A 19,517-nucleotide genomic window follows, 5' to 3' on the forward strand; every position below is an offset into this window, starting at 1 on the left:
CTCAATATCAGTTACATTCAGTTGTATTTTTGTGCTGCTGGTGTTGCTAGATTACTATAGAAAACATACATGCAGAATTACAGCATAAAAAGATTTTTACTCTCCAGTTAGGCTAGAAAATACCTGCTATAAAATTAAGCTTCCTATCTTTCTTTGCACCACACTCCTTCTTTGCACTATTTCTCTCTGTCCCTGAGAAAAGGGTTATATAGTTCACTTGGAGTAGGAGGAGGAAAAAGACTGACAAATTCAGTCCTATCTGATTTCCCACATTTTGAAAAAGAGATTGGCTCTATCTTCTATCAAAAACAATTGCGTTGGCATCTAAGCATGTTTTACTGAACTGTTTATGTACCCTGGGTGGAGACCATCCCTACTTTTGTTATCTCATGAAACGGTATGATAGGAACTTTCACAAATCCAGTAGATGGGGCCTCAAATATTACTTGCCTATATGTAGGGCTGACTCTGGATTTATTCATTACATTAAAATAAATGCCAGCTTGTACTCCTTGTGGAAAAGAACTAGAAATGGTTATGTATGCTGGAAATAACACTTTAGATGGCCAGTAAATCCAAATAAAATAACACACTTTGTTAATATATTATCCTGCTGTCTCTGAAATTTATGATGATAGCCCTTTCCTATTATTTCTATTATTCCTATTATTTCTATCTTTGGAAGCACCTCTGAAGAGAGTAAAAAAGGCAGAAGGGGAGATATATGCCAGGAGAATAGAACTCACTGTACAGAAACTAAAAGGGTGATGAAATCTCTTGAAGGAACAGAACAATATGCAAAGCGTTCTTGTGTGACTTTACCTTGAGCAAATTACAATGTGATAGAATTTAAATAATTAACAGTATTTTAAGAAATGGTGTAGAAATGTAAAGTGTCAAAATATTTCAGACCCAATGTTAGATTTATATTCCTCTCAAATAGTTTTTTGTTTTGTTTTGTTTTGTTTTTTGTTTTTTTTTTTTCTCAAATAGTTTTGGATGTTGGTGTGAGGGAGCAAGGAGACATTTAAGGCTAGAGACAGCAGAGCAATAAATTCCCTCCTACTGCTTTTAGTTAGAATGAATATATTTTATTCATTTATTATGATCTTTCAATTAAGCATATTTAATTGGAATCACTTTTATATCCCTTTTGTACTAATATATTGAGTTAGTTATTGGTTTGCTGACTTGAAAGAAATACTGGTTAAGAGCAGTGGCTCTGGAGCTTGAGCCCAAATTTGAATTTTGGTTTCCCCATTTATTAACTAATTGTCTCACATAAGCCCTGATTCCTCAGAGGCATAATTTCCTCCTTGGTAAAACAGACATAAAAATACTTATTTTTTAAGGTCATTGTAAGGATTAAATGAGATGATATGTGTTAGACATTCAACGTAGATTCCAAATAATTGTTCAATAAATGATAGCAAAAATGAAAGGAACAAAAATCATTTTCCATTCCAGGATAGGTACACTAATTAAATATGAGGAAATATGCTTCGAGATTATTACTTTAAGTAAAACAACTCAACATACAGAAAAACTTTATATAGACATATATTGTGTATATGTACACGTGCGCACACATAGACACACAAACCCAGATACATATATGCATATGGGGAAAAGCACTTTAGGTAGCAAGAAATGAATATGATTAATCCATTTATGTATGTTTTACAATTCCTTATTCTAATATTTGTATCTGTTTCTATATTAGCACATTCCAGAAGAGTAAGCAATATTTCTAGCACTGCTTATTCAGAAAACACATCTGCATGTACTTTAAGAATCCACTGGGGTTCTAGGCTCCCTGTAGGATAATGCTGTTGAGTATAACTTAGGCTGGAAATCTTTCAGGGATAGCATCATAACACGTCCCGTGACTTCATGCATTATCTGCCTGGCATTGTTCCCAGTGGGGCAAGAAAGACACACACCAACATGGCTGTCGAAACAAGTTAAGATGAATCATCTGAAAATATTTTACAGAATAGGATTAGTGAGGACAGCCTACTAATTTTCATTTAAGTGTTTTGTAATATCACTTGATATTAGGCTGTCTGTTCAGGCACATACCACCTGCAAATTCTATTTCTTTATTAAATCCAAAAAGTCTAACTTTAGAGTAGATGACAGAGAGCTAAAACGAAATGGGGAAAACTAGAAACTTATAAAGAAGAAGTTTTAAATGAGATGACTGAAATTATCCAGAGAATCATTTTTATCATCAGTAAATATGCTTTTCACCCTTTCCTCTTGATTCACATAAATTTAATAAAGAGAGTAAAAAAAAAAAAAAAAAACGTGTGCTGGCCTGCATTTTATTATGTCATAACGTTTGCATGGTACCGCTTCTCTGTTTCTCACTTCATCAGAGCTGTTTTTCATTTGGTTGGACCTCCTCAGCTGTGACAGTGTCGGAAAAAAGCATCTGTAGTTGTGCAATCATCTACTGAAAGCTATTCTGTTTCCATGTAACCATACGTCTCTTTGAGACCAAATGGGAGATGGTTAATGTTAATAAATAAGCAGTTTCTGCATAAATAAAGACCAGGCCCTGAAATCTACAGACTTGATTAATTATTTTTTTTCTGTGCCAAGCCAAATGGACTCATAAAACAAGCGATAAAGCTGTGAATTGTACACTTAGTTACAAATGCATTCAGCATAAATATGGTTTCTATTTGTAAATACAAATATTATAGCGCTACGGGATTCAACCTTAATCCATTACAATAGAGAAAAATACAAATATATGACCCTTGTGCATAAAGTACATTTGTGCCAAAGTACTGCAGCAATGGATAATATGTTTGTCTTTGTTTTAGATGCCAAAAATGTGCTTCAAAGCCCTCGAAGATGTGATCAACTCACCTCCTCTCTGGCCTCTCACTGTTCCTCACAAACTTTAATATTTAATCTGATCAAACGGGGACATTGCATGGTGATTTTCATACTAGCTGTGTATATTTGTGTGCATTTAAGAACATGGTCTTTAAAAAAGTCATGGTACTAATTTTTAAAAGAGGTTGCTTTATACTTCTATAAATGTAGAAGCCGAGGAGTGTAATAAAGGAGGAGTTATGTTAGCTTTTATTTTTCTATTGCTGTGAGGATCATTTTTACTACTGTTTGAATAATTTGGACAAATATTCCCTTTTGCTGCAATTTTTCTCATTTGTTACAGTGACACCATAAAGTCACGACCCACCACAGTAACAGTCAGTTGCCCTAGATTGGATTTTGATGCCATAAATTTACCATTTCACTTTAGGGTCCAATAGCAGGAGAACTCAAGCTGGGAGGAAGGAAAAACCCTGATTAAGTATAAATAGCTTTGACAATCATCTGGGATAGTTAAAAGGATTATGAGAAACACATGAAAGGTAATAGATACTTTTTTTTTTTTGACAATAGAGTTCGAAGTTTCTTCTGTTCTGAATGTTCTACTCTACAAAGAGAAAATATAAACCAAAAAGATAAATTATTATATTGATTTGTGGCCTTGTTTCCATTTAACAACAAAACTATGATGATAAGATTCTGGTAAACTATTGTCTTCTTTTTAAGAAGGAGATTTAGAAAGATTGGCACTTCAAGAATACCCATTTACAATTAACATAAAAATATAATTAAAAAAATAAGCAATGCCTTCAGGAATTTGAGGTTCCTATTAAGAAGCCCCATGTGTTTTGTAAAGTCCAGATAGACTTTAGCTGGCTCCAATGGCAATTGCCTTATGCCCAGTCTGTGTTTCATACCTTCTGCATTCAACTCTCCCTGTCCAATGTGGATCCAGTATCTATGTCCCACTGTGTAAATATTCATATATTGACCCCTGAAAAGGGGGATGGTGACCAAAGCCACTTCTACACCAGTATATATTTTTCAGGCCTAAACTGAAAATTGAATTCAATTCTCAAGTCAAATGGTACCTGCCCTATGAAATTCTCTTCAATTTCTCAACTCTAAATTTAAGTCTTCCTCCTTCTATAATCCTATTACTTATGTAGATACACATGCACACTTCCATTAGAGACACAATCACACTTTAATGTATGCCATGAGTTTGGCCGAGCACCTCTTTTGTAAGATATGGAAAATGTCTTTTTATTGTACACTTGGGTTGATAATCATCTGGGATAGTTAAGATACCCAAGTAATATGTGATGAGTAACTAATTAATTCAAAGTACTTAGAAAATTTAATTTGAAATCCTGGATTGCAGATAAGTTACTGATTTGATACACTCTTTCTTCAGTCTACATGAACCTGTTTCCAGGCCCATAACCTAAAATGTGTTGAATAGTAGAATGAAACAATATTACTTATGTTGTGTTTCCAAATTCTGAGGGAATTAAATGGATTTCTATGAAAAGTATGTGAAGCCAGAAGCAAATAATAATGGAAAAATCATTCATAAGAAGATTCTATAAACACAAAGTATCTTAAATATTTTGGAGACTCTTGGAATGGGGTGTTCAAGTCATTAGAATTTTGGAATCCAAGTGGTCTCTTGCTACTTCAAGTCTTTTTTTTTTTTTTTTTTGAATAAAGAGAGTAATAAACAGGGGAAGTGCATACGTGCATTTAGAAATGTTTGGATTTAGGCAATTAATATTCTATATGTTCTCTTTTGTTTTTGTTGGATAGGGAAATTTACATATTTATCTTCCTATTATATATATTTTGTAATTGAAAGCAATGCTCTTATTAACCATTAATTAGTCTGTTCGAACTTTCTATACCTAGATTTGTCTCCACAAAGGACCTAAAAAAAAGAGGAGTATAAACCACTTAGGCATCACAAGATCCCGAAATTGAAAAGATATGCTTGTCATTTTCTATTGCTACTGTCAACTCATTCCCTTGAATGTTAAATTATCTTCTTTTAGTCTTTGTTTATGGCTTTACAGCCATTGGAGTTACTTTAATATCAATGGTATTATAGTTGCCCCTAAAATGGCACTTACTTTTCTTAATTTGGGTTTAAAAATTTTAAGGTCCCACACATGATATTCACTTTAAGAAATGAACCATCAAAATCTTACCCATGTTTGGCTAAAAGTGGTAGAAGCAGCTCTCAAATCAGCTTAAATTAAAAAAGAGATTTATAGGAAAGATGTCAGGGTGGACCACCGAAGGAAGGTAACAGGAACTAAGACAGCCCCAAATGTCAGAAACTCTCTGCCTCTAATCAGTGCTTTCTAGGTGTTAGGGACATGGCTGCCGGAAATTCTGATGTTGTCTTTATATTGGAGTATCAAGATCAGAAAGGAAAGAGATTCTTATCATCTCTAGCAGAAAAATCCTAGAGGAGACATTTGACTGCCTTACTTGAACACATATAGCCATCCCTGGACCTATCCATGTAGCCAAAATTAAAGCAAATTATGAGTTATCCAGTCTAGGTCTCATGATGGGCTCTATGGTCAAGATATAGGATTTTTTTTTTTTAAAGGAGGGTGATGGGGATGCCAGGCCAACAATGGCAATAGCAACTACAAAAAGAACCCAATTATTTTTATTTCATTAACTTTTTATGACTTATTCTGTAACATCATCAAGATTACAGAAAACCAGATTTACATTAGGTGTCAAATATCTGTAATGGTTCTATTAATTTGAAGGTGGAAATATTTCATCTGTATAGCATTTAAATATTTGCTCTAAGTAGGGATTATTACTTTTTTATTCTAGCTAAGGGTTATTAAAACAAAACAAAAAAACCCACTATTGAGGCCAGATGTTAAAGTGAAATTTTAATTGAAATATTAGAATGTAATGGGCTATGAAATTCTAGAGTGAGATGCCAAACCAAGATGAACATTTTCAAAGGAAATTTCTGTACAAGGGCTTCTTGATGCTCAAAATCTCTTACTCTCTTTGGGAATATAAATAACAAAGAGCAGAGGGTGTGGAGATTAGTGAAAAGGATTTTTCGAACAGAATTAGGATTCCCACTTAATCTACAGTGAAGCGACGATTTCTAACAGGATGATTCAGAGACTGAGCAATGGCCTTAGGGAGTCACAGAAATGTGGAGGGCAAGGGAGCGGCTAGCTACAATGGGAGTGGAAATGTAGCTCCTCTGTTGAGATTGTCCTGCTATACTCCAAGTAGGGGGAAAAGGACGCCTCAGCACTTTGTGCTCATCATATATGGTTGAGAAAGAGACTTTTCATAGATGTTTATTAGATAGCATACAGGAAGGTCTGCAAGAAGGCAAAGAAGCCTCAAAAGGGAGGTTTGGAGGGTAGGGCATCCCAAACAAATATAAAAGTTCCCCAGAAGAGAAAGTATTAGCTTTAAACATCCACTGGTGCTTGAGAGATAGATGGCAACCTAAGACAATGGTAGGTCAAATAAGAATGTTCTTGCTCCAGCTCATCCCTTGTCCTTCCTCTCATGTCTTCTCTAGAGGGAAGCTTTAATAACCACAGTTAGCGAGAGAGTGGTGTAGGAATGACGGCCTAAGGAGAGGAGTTAAGAGGGAAAGAGATACCAAATGAGTACCTCTCACCACTTTACTGGCTTCTTAGAACAGGCCTGTATGCTCCACGTCAGGACGGGGTGTAGCTCTAATTTTCAGTGAAGTTGGATACTTTGACTATTACATGGGCCTGGACATTCTGGGACCAATTCTGAGCTTTGAAACCTGGAGTCATCATAGTCCTTTTTATTATCCGTAAGTGAGAAGAACAGTTACGGGGCTACTTGGGTTTTATTCCAGAGTCAAAGTGAAGAGCTCCTATAGCCGAATAAATTTTGAAAGGAGAACAAATGGGGGAAGAAAAGTGCATTTCTGATTATAATCTTTGAGTTATTTTTTTTCTTGCTTGCTTGCTAAATTTTTCTTTTTCATTTTTAAGCAGATATAGTGCTTTAGCTGAATTATCAGGTTCTTAGGCTATACCTAGCCGAACAATTCTTGTGAAGTGGTGGACGTTTTATCATCTTTGATATATAGAAATTCTGTTTTCTGCATTATTTGTGTCTGTGTGAATGTACCTTTTGTGTTCTTTATCATTTAATTCGTCTGATGTCCCAGTACAATATCAATTATAGGAACACCTTTGTTGAACTTAGAAATTATTTGAGAGTCAGATTCATATTATAAAAGCAATAGAGAAAAATCACCCGCTAATTAGAGCTTGGAAAATATATTTTTACAGATTAAAATGAAAAACAAAATGCCATTTAAATGTTTTAATTGGTTTCAGTTTTACAACTGCAAACCAGATGGTTTCTTTTCAAGTAGTTTACAGTGTCTTTGCCGAATAACTGAATTACCAAACCAGCTGTTATTATTAACATTTACCTAAACAGAAAAACATGTCTGCTATTTGTTTGCTAAAAAAAGTACCTGCTTTGCAAAAGTTTGGCAAGCAAATCACGACTCTGCTCTGGATAGCGTAGTATTTTAATAAAACAAAGGGCAGAGATAAAGGTGCACATATTCATGTATATCCTAAAATGAATGCTAATTTAAAACTTTAACTTATTTGCCAGGTGTCAGAACCAAGCAATCTCTTATGGATCCTTCCAATTTTATAATTCTACAATTGTAAAATGTAGATCCATTTACATGTAAATGTAATGATTACAAATGTAAATCCATTTACATTTTTAATGTGAAGAGACTGCATTTAGACTTGCTTTAAAACCCTGTTAGTAATTCTCTTTAACTGCTTGTTAAAATATTATATTTTGGAAACAACTGGTCCTTGCATAAATTTGTTTCTGATGCAAACTGAGGCTGTCTAACTGTAAACTACCGATAAATGTAAACTAGTAGATACCAGCTGTAGTTGGAGGGCTGAATGCACAATCACTTCTCTTTAGAGTCAGTTAAGGAAGAAGACATTTAAGGGGAAGTAATGGTGAAGAATGCTGTTTCTATCCTTTCACCCAAATGATAAATTATCAGGGAAAACTCTGATTACAGAAATGATGTTGTAAACATTCTGTCATTGTCACTTTCCAATCAGAATTTTCCTTGTCACTTACCTCTTTGGTGAAGGGAGTGAAAAGTAATTTTTGTCCCACAGCTCTATGATTGCCTGGGTATTTTTATTGATCTGGGGTTAGCTTACCTGATCTCAGCAGGACTCTCTCAGACGTCTCTCTCTAGTCATTTGGAGGCTCTGAGGGGGCTGGTTGGTGCAGGATGGTCAACGTAGTGCTGACTCAGCTGTCCTCCTGGTATTCCTCACATTTCCTCAGCAAGCTGGCTCTGGCATGTTCTCATGGTTCTGCTAAGGAGCAAGAGAGCAAGTCACAGTGCATAAGAATTTTTTCTCACCTCTGGTTGTGTCATGTTTGATAACATTCCTTTGGCCAGCACAAGTGCTGTAGGTGAGCCTGGCATCAAGGAGTGGGGGAAGAATGCCCTGACTTCGAATGGGAAGCATAAAGAACTGGAGCCATCAATCAATCAATCACACATTCCTATAGGTTTACAATTAATAGCATTCCTGGGTATGATATATCGTAATTTACTTATTTTTCTATCTAAGGATATTCAATTGATCCTTTTTTCTTTGTAATTACAATCCATGTTGCAATAAAAATCTAGGTACACACAGCTTTATCCACAGGTATGGGTATTTTTAAAATTCTGAACATACAAAAATATGTCCTCACCACTGAGATAAGATAGCTTTTTATATCTTATCGTACTCGTTTCAATCTTCATCAGTATTTTGTTTGTTTGTTTGAAGAAACAGCAACAGCTGCAGCCCCATCTTTTATCCGTGCCTCCATTTCCAGAGGCAACCACTACCCTGAAATTGCTCTGTGCAATTCCAGTATGTGCTATACATAGCTACTATATGCATAAACCTATACTGCTTGCTTTACATTTGAACATTTTTAGATCAGTGTTATACTCACAGAAGTTTCTGCAGCTTCTATTTTTACCCAACATTATGTTTTTGAGATTTAGCCATATTGATGCCTGTAGATTTACTTCAATAACTTTTTAACAACTATCTACATCATTCCACTGCATAAGTAAACCAGTTATTGGAGATGGTTGTATTTTTCCAAAGTTTTGTTGTTGCACAGTGCTCAGTGACCATCCTGTATACATTTCTTTGCGTGTGTATGTGGAAGTTGTCAAGGGTAGAAACCCAGAAACAATTTCTGTTTTGTAGTGGCGCCTGGGTGGCTCAGTGGGTTAAGTGTTTGCCTCCGACTCAGGTCATGATCTTGGGGTCCTGGGACTGAGCCCCAAGCCAGGCTCCCTGCTAAGCAAGGAGTCTGCTTCTCCCTCTCTAACTGTGCTCTCTCACTCTCTCTCAAGTAAATAAATAAAAATCATTAAAAAAAATTACTGTTTAGAGTATATGCATATTGTCTTGCTTTTTTACAATCTCGCCAGGAATGTATAAATGATTTGCATTTCCTCACATCTCATGAAACTTTGATCTTATCTAATCTAGTAGTTTATGTCAATCTGATGATTCTAAAATTGTATTTTATCGTTACTTACATTTATATTCCCATGATTTTAAGAATATTCTCAATTCCAGTTTCTATTGTGTTCCTTTGCTTTTTCATATACATTTTTGGATTTACTTGTTAGGTTCCATAAAAGTCCTGTGGATTGAAACTGCATTAATTTTATAGATTAATTTTGGGAGAAACTGTCATATTTTTATTATTCATGATTGCTATTCATAAACATGTTATAGCCCTTAATTAAGACTTTTACGTGCCTCTGAATAATATTTTACTGTATTTTCTGTAAATATTATACCTCATTTATCAGATTTATCCTCAGGAAATTTATGGGTTTTGTTACTATTGTAGATGATATCTTTTTTAAAATACATTTTTTGTTTGTCACTCAAGTATATTGACCACTACTGATTTTATATACTGAGCTTATGTAAAGAAAAACTTGCTAATGTCTTTTATTCACTGAAATTATCTGTAGGTTTTCACAATAATGTTTTGTTTTTCTTTTTATTTTTTTTAAAGAAATAGTGACAGTATTCTTTCATTTCCAAATGCTTCTTCTATTTCCTATTTTTTAAATAACTCCTTTACCTTATTTAACTGGCAAGATCTCCCAATGCAATGCTGACTAAAATGTTTCTGAATTATAAGGGATTGTCTATCATGTTTAGATTGCTTATCATGTTTTGAAATTGAGTTTGTTATCTGCAGTGGGTTTTGGTAGATAGCGCTCATTAGGGAGAGAAGTTTCCTTCTGTTCCTAGTTGGCTAGTAGTTTTATTAAGTTCCACATATGTGATGAATTTTATCAAAATTGTTTACTTCTGTTGAAATATTTATATGTTTTTTTTTCCTTTAAAGTCACTGTGGTGAATTTACATTAGTCGCTGTAGAGAGCAAGATGGAGTCACTCATGTCAAGCAGGGACCTGTGTCAAGCAAGGACGCCAGCAGTTAAGGGCACCGCAGCTACCAGATATCGTGGAGACCAGCACCAGCTGACCATACCCCAGAGCTGATAACAAGTAGAAGCAGAGGAGGTCTGCAGGAGCCCAAGACTGATTAAGTCCCTTTAAAAAGAGGATTTTCGCAGCAAACTATGGCTCCTCAGACACTGACCCCTCTATGTCTGACCACTTCAAAAGGGCAGCTGCCGCCAGAGGCTTTGCCTGATTGATCTCTGAACAGAACTGAGGTCCTTCGTTGCTTGATCATAACAAACATAAGTGCCCAGAGCTGACCTGGACTGGACCCAGGCCTTATCTCAGCCGTGCGCCCACCAGACTGACTTTGCGTGGGTTCTTTCGCTTACTACTCCCTGTGTTATCTTGTTTGGGTTGTGACTTGTCTTGTGCTCTGCTTTGTGTGCCTTGTAAGAAGTCAAGCTAATCACGTGGTGAAATGTCACTGGGTTTGGATTCCTGAACTTGCTTTTAATTATGTTAGCCTTGCTCTATCACTGAGTAAAGCTGACACTGTGGAAAGACACAACTCCTGTGTGGCCATCATAGTGCGCTCATGACAGGAGCTGTTACAGAGTTAATCACCTTACATTCCTGGGTTCAATCTATTTCTTAATAGGCTGCTATTTTTTTTTTTTTTTTTGGCTAAGATTTTTTTATTTAGAATTTTACATCCAGTTCATAAGCCCCTCATTTTTCTTTCTTTCATTGTCTTTATATAGTCTTTATGTTAAAATTATACTCTCTTCACAAAAAATTGGAATAACCTTCCCTTTCATCTTGCTCCTCTTAGGATCTTACCTATTTCTCAAGTTTTCAGCAATTTCCCTACAATGCATTTGTTGTCTATTAATTCTTTCTTTCCTGCTTGTACTTGAGGGATCTGAGATTTTGTACCTTCTGTCAACTTTGGAAAATTCCAAGCCATTCCAAAAACTATTGCCTCTCTTTTATCCTCTGTTCCCTCTGTCTGGATTCATTTTTATGTTGGATATCCTCATTCTATCGTCAACATCTCTTAACTTCTCTTTAGTAATTTCTGTGATATCTCGGTTCCAGATTGTAGATAATTTCTTAGACTTATTTTTGAGTTTAGTAATATTCTATTTAGTTTTTTTGTTAAAGATTTAATTTACTTATTCATGAGAGACAGAGAGAGAGAGAGAGAGGCAGAGACACAGGCAGAGGGAGAAGCAGGCTCCATGCAGGGAACCTGACGTGGAACTCGATCCCGGGACCCCAGGATCACATCCTGAGCTGAAAGCAGAGGCTCAACCACTGAACCACCCAGGAGGCCCAATCCTCTCTTTAGTTTTTATGTGTTCAATCACTTTAAGAATACTGGTTCTTCTTTAAAGTTTTGTTCTTTAATCTCATATACTTGTGGATAATAATGCTGCTGTTTATACTTTTTGGCTTTGACTAATTCTCTTTTCTTTTTTTCTTTTTTGTATGGGTGGAAGCTATATCTTCTATTTTTTAATCATTTAATATTTTAATATACATACTTAAAAAAATGCAAAGTTATACAATATTTCTACTTTTCTTCTCCCAAAGAAAATATCACACTATTTTCACTCTGATTATTCTTCCTCCTACCTCATATGTCATTGTTGTCTAGGGTTTAATTTCCACTAAATTCTCCCAAATTGAATGTTATTACTCTTTAGGATCGAGGTTTGTTTAGATTTACTCATTTGTATATTCATCCAAATTCTTCTTTCTGGTTTAAATTTCTTCATTCCTAATTTCTTTATTAATTCTTTATTTAATTGTTTATTCCTTTAATTTCTTTATTCCATTCTTTGGACAATATCTCTATAAAAGCTATTGATCATAATGATCATTTTTTTGTTTTTCCAAAAATGTCTTTTATATTGCCCTCAATTTGGAATGATAGATTGATTATAAAATTCTATGTTGAATCTTATTAGCTGCAGTAGTTTAGAGTTGTTATTCCACAACCTTTGGCTTCTATTGATACTATAGCAAATTATACTCTCAGTTTATTTTTCTTCTTTTTAAGGCTGTGGTTAATCTTGAGAGGCATTTACCATATTTCCTTTGTCTATGGTATCTGGTAGTTTTCCTAACATGTTTCTAGGTGCAGATTTTGTTTTATTTATCCTGCTTGAGATGTATAATGTTGCTCAAAAGTAAAAATTCTGCTCTGGAAAATCCTAGCCATTATGTTTGGAATATTTCTCTCTCTTTTTTTTTTCCATTCTGTCTATTCTCTCCTCCTGAATTCCTGTTTCCTCCATATTTAAAAAATTATATTTCATATTTTCCATCACTTTGTAGTTTCCTCAGTTTACAAGTCACTACTTTCCTATTTTGCTGCTTCTCATGCCTTATTTAATTTTAAATAATATTCTTTTAAAATTTATTAATATTCATTTTATTTTTGAAAAATATGTCTGGCTTCATTTTTTTATAATGAGTTACTTTCTAATTTAAAAAAAATTTAAACTTTTTTTATATACTATAATCTATCTTTTTTTTATCAGATGTTTCTGAGGGTCTACTTTAGATGACTATCACTTCTCTTGTGCTTGCTGCTGCTGGTTGGTTTTTTCACATGCTCCCTAATTCTGCATTTGAAATGTATGTACAGAGGTAAATGGGTAGAGAGAATAGTAGCTTAGATTTTTGAGGATATTACAACAATATTGTTTTTGTCACCTGCTCTGTAGTCAAATGCAAAATTTGTCTTTTGAAATACATCTTTATAGGTGTGCCTGGCTGGCTCGATCAGTAGAGCATGCAACTCTTGAGTTCAGTGTCATGAGTTCAAGCATTTCATTGGGTGTGGAGCAAATGAAAAACCCCATATCTTTATGTTTGGTGTGTGATTACGATAATTGAACTAATCATAGAATTTGATGATTAATTTTTGGTTGAAAAATTATATCTTACAGAACATAATAACAAATTATAATAGGGGTGCTTGATGAAAATAGAAAGTTGTTATATGTCATGTAGTGTGATGACAGCTTTACAGGAGTCACACAATAATTATTTCCTGCCAAAATAGAAAGGCAGTCAAAACTATACTGTATAGTTACATATTAGATAGGCAAATGTATACTCTAGTCATAATATTAGGATTTCCCCTTTTCAGATCATATAATTCATGGTTCGAGAGATTAGCCACTTGTGTAAGGTCTTAAAGCTAAGTGATAGACCTGTACTCAGATTCTAGTTTACTTGACTTCAAAATCCTTTCTAATCTCTACTTATATTGACTCTCAGTAAAACCTCATGCATGAAAGGCTCCCAGTTACTATACATTCCTTGATTTTTAGCTGGGCACATGGTAGCCCAAATACAAATAGCATTTTCTACCCTGATTTACATTTTGGTTCATGATATAGGAGAGTTCTTTTCAAAGAAATAGAAGTGATGTGTTATGTGTAGTTTTCAGAAACTGACCTTAAAGAAAAGGGCATGTAATTCACTTCTGATTCCTCCTTTGTTTACCTGGGACACAGATGTGCTCAAAAAAGATTGATTTTAAGGATATGGCCATGTTAAAAAATTAATTTTCAATAAGGAGTAAGACAGTTTTGTTTTCATCATTGCTAGTCTCGTAATACTAAAAACCTAGCTGAAGTCAATTTTTAAAATGTAAACCCTTTGACTGGTTTTGATAAAAACGTTCAAGTGAATTACTTTTTACACTGTATTAATTTTTTCTTCCAATAGAGGTCCAATGTTACCACAATAAATAAATATAAAATTACAGAGAAAAGAAAACACCCATTAAATTAATACCCTTTCACTCACATTTTGTGATTTTTCTTCAAGCTGTTTTTTATAAACTTTATTTTTAACAAAAGACATATAAGCCAAAACACCGATAGAATATTTTTATTTTTTTTCATTTACCATTAGTAAGCTATATTTTTACATATTTCCACTTGGTGGTTAAAATCATTGCTTTAAGTGAGTGCCTGGTAGTGCAAGGACAGACTATGTTTATTTAACTAGACATTTTATGTTATTCCCAAGTTTTGCTGGATAAAACTCATCTCATCTCCACTAAAGATGTAAATTTTGAGAAGTTACTTCTGGATCTCCCTTACCTTCTCTGTAAATGAGGATAGTAATAGTATGTACCTCTAGTGTTCTAGAGAAGATTAGATGTGCCCATGTACTTGATATCTAGAGTAGTCTGGGCATACATGGTAAACACTCACAAAAGTATAGTTACTTTTATCATATTTTTTGTAATGGCTTAAGATTATTGAACAAGCCAGACGATGAAATATAGGTGGAAATTAACTTTATTCTTTCTCGCTCCCTTCCTCCCTCCTTCTTTTTTTTAGGTGCAAATATCAGGATTTTACTGTCTCTTGGTAATAACTCAAAAACTCTCTATTCTGATGAGAAAAAAAGTTTAGTCTAGTCTCATAACTATCCATCATTACAATTCAGTCCAGGGAAATAATAAAAACTTTAAACATTTACCTAGTTTAAAGCTTTTCTCTCCCAGTCCTTGTGCCTGAAGAGGAAGGAAGGGAGGTGTATGTTTTTTCCACTTTATCCTAGCTTTCCCTTCTCCTTGTTGTCTAATAAAAGTTGCTAAATAATAAATTATTTTGGAATTTTCTCCATTTGCTTAAAAAAATCTCCCCTCCCCCAGAAAAATGTGGCTATTTTAGAGACAGAAGAGAAGAAGTTTTACCTGGAAAGAAATAGTTTATTCTTTTTTCTTGACAACTGGCCAATTGATGTCATTTTATTTTCTCACAGAATCCTTAATAATTTATCTATGGAAAGCGATGCCAATTTGAAAACTCCCTGGAGTCCCTAAATTAAAAGAAAAAAATACTGATGATTTTATGTGGGCCTATTACCAGCTGAGTAAAATTTTAAAATTACAGTATTTTTCTTTTGCCCTGTTCTGTTCCAAATAATGTTCTAGTAGCGATTGTTCTTTATAGCATAAAAAAGTTACGGAAGAATTATTGTTAACAATGTAGCTTTTGCTCCAACTTATGATTTTTAGTCCCACTTAATATTTCTTAGCAAAGTTCATTTGTTTTGGAATACTATGTCCTATTTCAAAGCCATCTTTCAATCATGGAAAACACATCAAAAAGCCCAAAGTTTTTGGGACTCCTAACAAGGACTTATTTCAAAGCCCATATCTATCATCAACACTGAAACACAGATTTGTGTCCCTATAACCACTCCATATTCAACCTGAAAAATGGGATAATCAGTGAGGGGAAGAGGATTAGAAAAGATGCTCTTAGCTGAGCTAAACTTTTGAAATATGAATCTTAAGAGATGCACAAGTAGGTGAAATTTTCCAAAGTTTCTGGAATAATTTCTTACAAACCACTGTGTTGATGAAAAACTGAAATATGGCAGGTTCCAAAATTTATAAATGTTTGTATTTCACAAATGATGAAAGAGCTACGACAGAGGTATTTTAAAGTTATAAAAATTTTTGACAACAGTGGTATATCTGGCAGATTAAAATTTTATTTTTTTATTCAAGTTATTTAAATTCTAGTTAGTTAACATACACAGTAAAATTGATTTCAGGTGTATAATTTAGTGATTCATCACTTACATATAACACCCAGTGCTTGTCACAAATGCCCTCCTTAATGCCCATCACCCATCTAGCACATTCCCCACTCAACTTCCTCCATCAACCCTCTGTTCCCCATTGTTAAGAGTCTCTTATGGTTTGCTTCCTACCGCCCTCTTTTTTTCCTTCCCATATGTTCATCTGTTTTGTTAAATTCCACATATGAGTGAAATCATATAGTATTTGTCTTTCTTTGACGGACTTATTTTGCTTAGCATAATACAGTTTAGCTCTATCCATGTCATTGCAAATAGATTTCATTCTTTTTGTTGGCTGAGTCATATTTCATCATCATAATACACACACACACACACACACACACACACCATATCTTCTTTATTCATTCATCTGTTGATGGACATTTAGGCTATTGTTGATAATGCTGCAATAAACATTGGGGTGCATGTGCTCCTTTGAATCTGCATTTTTGCTTCTCTTGGGTAAATACCTAGTAGTGCAATTGCTAGGTCATAGGGCAGTTCTATTTTTAACATTCCTAGGAAGCTCCACACTGTTTTCCAGAGTGACCACACCAGCTTGCATTCCCACCAACAGTATAAGAGGGTTCTCCTTTCTCCCCATCCTCTCCAACATGTGTTGTATCCTGTGTTGTTAATTTTAGCCATTCTGACTGGTGTGAGGTGGTATATTATTGTGGTTTTAATTTGCATTTACCTGATGATGAGTGATGTTGAGCATCTTTTCATGTGTCTGTTGGCCATCTGTATGTCTTCTCTGGGAAAATATCTGCTCATGTCTTCTGCCAATTTCTTAACTGGATTATTTATTTTTTGGGTTTTGAGTTTGATGAATTCTTTATAGATTCTTTATCTGATATGTCATTTGCAAATATCTTCTCCCATTTTTTTGTCTTTTGGTTTTGTCAACTCTTTCCTTTGCTGTGCAGAAGCATTTTATCTTGATGAAGTCCCAATAGTTCATTTTTGCTTTTGTTTCCCTTGCCTCTGGCAATGTGTCTAGTAAGAAGTTGCTACAGCTGAGGTCAAAGAGGTTGCTGCCTGTGTTCTCCTCCAGAATTTTGATGGTTTTCTGTCTCATATTTAGGTCTTCCATCCATTTTGAATTATTTTTGTGTATGGTATATGAAAATGGTCCAGTTTTTCCAACACCATTTATTGAAGACATTGTCTTTTTTCCATTGGATATTTTTTCCTGCTTTGTTGAAGATTAGTCCTTATTATAATCAACCTAATTTTCTTAATGTTCTAAACAGACTCTTTTTTAAAAAAAATTTTAATGTTCTAATAAAATAATATGTCAAAACTTTTTGCAAACTATAAGATTCTATCAGACAGTGTTAATTATTATTAACACTTTTTGTAATGCTTTGCTAACAAGCACAAAAGCACAAGTCAGAAACAATCTTCTAAGTCATTCATTTCATTTAAAATGATCCAAAAATGTTAATTCTCATGAATTCATTATCTAGTAACATATTCCATATGTATGCATTAGTACACTCTACAAAAAGCAAGATCAAATTATTTTCCAAGATTGTGTCAAATACCAAAAAACATTATCCATTATTTTTTTAAGGTTTTTCTAATGTAGCTTTCTTAGAAGTACATTAATGAAATTTATTTAGTAAACATTTTAAACTATATACAATATCAGGCAAAATATGAAATATCTCATCATTTCTTCTTTAAACGATGTTTATTGTATAAAACTGGACACTTAAAATAATAAAAATGTCATCCACATACCCATTATCTAAAAAATTAAGTCCATATTATGGTATATTTCTTCTCAGTGTAGTGTGTATGTGCATGCATATCATGTTTTTCAATATTCTTGGGGTCATATTCTATTTAACTTGGTATACACGTATTTTTCTCCCACTTGGGATTAACATCACTGTCTTCTAGGCTTAAGTCTTTCATAAATGTCATTTTTAATATGACCACAATAATAGTTAATTGAATGTATGTATCCCAATTTCCATATTAGATATGTTTTTAAAATATTAAAAAAATCTCTGTGCATAAGGCTGATTTTATATTTAGGATTATTTTCTTAGGATAGATTCTGAAAAAAAAATCATCCCTATTTTAAAAGAATCTTAGCAGACATCAATAGATATCACTAATAAAAATGGTAAAAATTCTCAAAATTTATATTGTTTTTCATATATACCAATGCCTTAGAATAGCATTAAAAGGGTGAAAAATCTCTCAGTAATTTTCTTTGAACAAATTTTATTTTTAGAAACAGCAGAGTAAACAACAGGTTCAAAGGGGCCTTGTGCTTTTCAAATCAGGGCAAATTTACATTAGAAGACTACTGGTTGGGATAAAAAAGGGAGATGTATTTATCCTTCTGGTGTCAATGCTACTCCTGTCCAGACCTCATTCTTTCTACCTGGATTCCCTTTTACTTTACCTGGATTTGGACTTAGGGTTGTCATCACCCTAGACACTTTCAGGTTTGGGGGAAAATTCTAGTTTTGTGGGCTAGGGTTCCAATAGCTGTTCTGTTATTTTTCATCCTTTGAATCAACGGAATTTAATTACTAAAAAGCATAAAAGAAAAGAAAAATGTTTGAAAATCCAGGTTGTGATGAAATTTTCCAATGTTCTACTCTGGTGAAGGTGAAAGTCTGTAAAAAAAATAAATAATAATAAGAAGTTTTTTTTTTTTTTTTAAAGGAAAGCAATTGAGCAGAATTTGAACACTTCTCTTATATTTTAAGATAGTGTAACATATTGGAAAATGAAAACATCAGAGTTAATGCCTTAAATTTTCCACATAAACTTTTTTTACTTTGGGCCATTCAAGCTCTGTGATCATTTAATTTCATATACAATAGAAATAGTAACACCCATAACAGCCATACCAATACCACACTTTTGTTTAGATCAAATACTATAATATGTAGGGACATGCTTCACTAGAGGGATAAATACAATTATTACTGTTATACCCTACATAAATATTGTTTTAAATGTGTAAAAATTAGAAAAAAGTACTCACATTATAGAAAGTATGAAAAATGCAGATAAATTGAAAGTTCTCTTTGAATCCTATTCCTTGGGTTCCACCCACCTATAAAAGTGTAAGAGGGAATTACTTGTTGGAATTACTTGTTGGTTTTCTCTAACTGCACCGCTCAATATGGTAGCTTCTAATGACATGTGGCTGATAAATGGAAATGACATTTAAATAAAATTAATATCGTTAATCATGCTAGCCATATTTCAAATACTCAATGGCCACATATTGCTACTGTATTGGACAGAGCAGATATAAACCATATCCACCACTGAAGTCCTGGAAGAGAGCATGTAGTAGGCAGAACAATGCTCCCCTTTACCCTAAAGATATCTATGTCCTAATCTCCAGAATCTGAAAATGTTACCTTGCTTGGCAAAAGAGACTTTGCAGATGTGATGAAGTTAAGGATCTGGAGAGGAGTAGATAATCCTGGATTATCTGGGTAGGCCCAATGCGATAGCA

This window comes from Vulpes lagopus, chromosome 2 (assembly GCF_018345385.1).
Source record: "Vulpes lagopus strain Blue_001 chromosome 2, ASM1834538v1, whole genome shotgun sequence".
NCBI lineage: Eukaryota > Metazoa > Chordata > Mammalia > Carnivora > Canidae > Vulpes > Vulpes lagopus.